The following is a 3,279-nucleotide window of genomic DNA, read 5'->3' as shown; positions in this document are numbered from 1 at the left end:
TGTGCTGTTTAAACGTCATTAATTCGAATTTAACAATCCAGGCTCCGAGCGGAGCCGGGAACGACAGATGCTGCTCGGGGCTTTCGGGTCCCCTCGGCCGCGGCACAGGGCTGGGCTCCGACTGCTGGCGGCTGCGCGGGGCCCACTGTGCTGCCCGTGAGGCTCGAGCTGTCCACACCGCGGACAAGCCCAGCTCTCCTGCCAGCACGCGAATGCGGGAGGCTCTGTCTGAGCCCGGCCCCCTCGCCCCCGCCAAGCGCCCCACGCTCGCACGCCCTGGGCTGGCGGCTGGGGACAGGACTTGGGAGAAAAGTGGCGTTTCCAGCCTTTGGAAAGTAATTAATACTAGTGACAGTGGTAACTCCGCCGTGCCCCGTAGGCGGCCCTCCACGGGCGATCTGTTTGCGAGATTCCTGACGAGGAGGAAAGAAACCTCCGAAAGCGTGTCTGGGACCGCCCTAGGGAGAGGTCGGGGTCACCAGGCTGCTGGTGACAACTGGAGGAGGAGGCCGCCTCCTCGCCTCGATGCTAACTGGCTGATGTCCTCTGCTCAGAGGAGGCTGTCACCAAGGTGGGGACAGGATGTGCCCCCACCCCCACCCAGGGTCCCTGCCTGTGTTCCCAGGGCCTCATCCGTACACTGGGGAATTAACGGGCATCCTGGTGGGCGAGAGGGTTTCCGGGCCTCGGAGCCCAAGGAGCGCACACTCCTTCCTCCGCCCGCTGCCGTTTCTGGCTCCTCGTCACAGATCTTGAACAACTGTCCGTTAGGCTCATGATGCTTCCAGAAGGAGCCCCTGTCCCACATCAGACTGTGTGGCATCAATCAGCCCGCTGAAATCGCTCAACTTACCTACCCATTCTTCCTAAAAATCGACCCACCGAGTTAATACCATCTGTAGGTCTCAGCTATGAGTGTTCCTGGCCCATCGACGAACGTACAAGAAGTAATTCCTTATGGCCTCAGACTGCGCCAGGGTCAGGGTGAGGACCTGGCGGGGTGACAGCGTGCCCGTGGCTGAGCAAGTCTTGTAGCTGAGGCTTGAGGCAGGTGCGCCACCATTCATCATCACGTTGGAATCTTTTAATAAAATTAAACAGCCTAGAAAATGTTCTTGCCGGTTATTAAAGTTAACCAAGGGGACTGCGGTTCTAAAGAAAGGAACGCCATGTCTTCCGGGGAACGTGCACGAGAGGGTGAACCAGTGGCGGGAAGCGCCAGCCCCGCCCGCCACGCTCTCGCAGTCCCCCTACGGCCCTGCCCTGCACACAACTCTCCAGGCGCCCCCCGTGCACTGGGAATAATTCCCAACTCCTTGCTCACGGAGGGCCGCAGGGCTGGCCGCACCTCCCCACGCCCCGGCCGCACGGGCCAGTCTCTGTCTCCTGCCCCAGGCCCTTTGCACAGGCCTCGCTGCCACCCCACGTCTCTTCCCCCAGGGCCTCGGAGGCGTGGCTCCTTCTTTTCATTCAAGTCTCAGACCACATGTCACCCCCTCAGGGGACACCCACCATCAGCACCCCAAAAAAGCAGCCTCCTTTCCCCTTGTCCTTCTACCCATCCGTCAGTCCCCACTATGATTTTTATAATGCTCGCTGATCACCGTCTGAAGTGATTGACTCACATTTATTGTCTGCCTGTCGGCCACTGAGGTCTTTTCCAGCAGTTTCGCCAGAGCTTTCCCTGGCACTCGGTGGAACCTCAGTACATACAGCTGTGTGACCCAGTTAATCCTCACCCTAGAACCCGTGAGGAGGTCACTGCCATGTCAGGTACAGCGTCCCTCTAAGGTGGGGGAACAATGCGGGGGAGGGTGTGACTGCCTGCACATGAGCACACGTAGGCTCAGAGAGAAGGGGCTCGCCCCAGGTCACCAGCAGCTGGCCTCAGAGGCTGAGAGCCGAGCCCTGTCTTGGGGTGGCTGTCCGGGGCTCGGGTCCCCTGGCAGGGGTGGGGACGCCTTGCCCGTTTGGAAAACAGTTCAGGGCCGCCCTGTGGCATGAGCTGCCTCTACCCAGGAGGCTGTGCTGAGGAAAAGAGAAGGTTCTAGACAGAGGTGCCCACTCATCCGGGGTGTCAGGGCTCAGGAGCAATTGATCCCAACAGAGAAAGGACAACCGGCCCTTCCCAAACTCTGAGCTGAACTGGGGGTTGGTCTGGGGCCTGGGGCCAGCCCTCCGGCCCGTTCTTTGCTGCCCTATCTTAGTCTGGCCCCTCCACATAGAAGCTGAGACTTCCATCCTCAAGAGAGAGAAAAGTAAAACCCGTGGTTCTCGTTCAAAACAAAACACAACAAAATTAATGTTCTCCATTGTATGTTCAGTCACGTTTAAAAGGGAAAAAAGCCTGCAGTTTATAATTTCACAGCGCAATCTCCCAGGAGAGTAAATGAGCTTTTTTTTTTTAATAAAAAGTTTGAATTGTGTATGGCTCTCAGAGGCCCATTAACTAACAGATGCTACTTATCAAAAGAAGTTATTTCTCTGCTTTTTCTAAGCGAATGTGTTTAATCTCCCAGTGGCACTGCTGGCCTGAGGACCCCTGGCCTCCTGGGCCCGGTGACTCAGGCGGGAGGGAGGCTGCAAGGAGGGGGCAGCAGCCCTCGGGGCGGAGGAGAAGGGCTCAAACCAGGGTCCTCGGTGCAGCCCTGGGGGGAGGGGCCGTGCCCCCTTCCAGGGGCAACCTGGGCAGCAGCCAGAGACCTCCAGTCCGCTCTTGATGGCCTCCAGTGACTGAAAGCCGGCCCGTCTCACACACGTAGCCCCCATTGGGTGGCCGTGAGGATGGGGGTGAATTACTTGCCAGTCTTCTGGAGAACTAAGTCTCAGCTTCTGCGGCCCCCTTTCCACCTCCACCTTCCCCCCCACCGGCCAGGTGGGGTCTGCACTAGCGGAGCCCTCTCTCTACCTGGAGGCTCTGCCCGCCCCATCCCCACCCGGCCACTTCCTGCCTCGGTGCCCCTCGATTTTCGCCACAGAATTTATCAGTGCCTGAAAGTCCCTGTTTGTTTCCTTATTTCTCGTCGGCCTCTCTGCTTCAGGAATAGGAGCTGGACAGCTGGCCCGTGCGTGTCTTGTTCCCTGCTGCGCCCCACTGCGTGGAAGGCACACAGTAGGAGCTCAATAAATGCGAGTTAAATGAAGAAACGCCAAATTCCTGGTTGGAGGCGCTGAATTCAACATCAAGAGGACAGCCTCCTCCTTTAAATACCAGCTCAGAATTCTGACGTTGCTATTTTTTTTTTTTTTTTTTTTTTTTTTTAAACAAGACAAAACACA

General features: G+C 57.7%; 1 protein-coding gene across 1 annotated transcript in view; it reads left to right on the top strand.

The window, feature by feature from the left end:
- Nucleotides 1-3,279, top strand: part of APCDD1L (APC down-regulated 1 like) — a 16,775-nt gene that overhangs the window by 9,236 nt on the left and 4,260 nt on the right.

This window comes from Pteropus alecto, unplaced genomic scaffold, assembly GCF_000325575.1.
Source record: "Pteropus alecto unplaced genomic scaffold, ASM32557v1 scaffold45, whole genome shotgun sequence".
Classification (NCBI taxonomy): Eukaryota; Metazoa; Chordata; class Mammalia; order Chiroptera; family Pteropodidae; genus Pteropus; species Pteropus alecto.
This window is presented reverse-complemented; position numbering and strand designations above follow the sequence as displayed.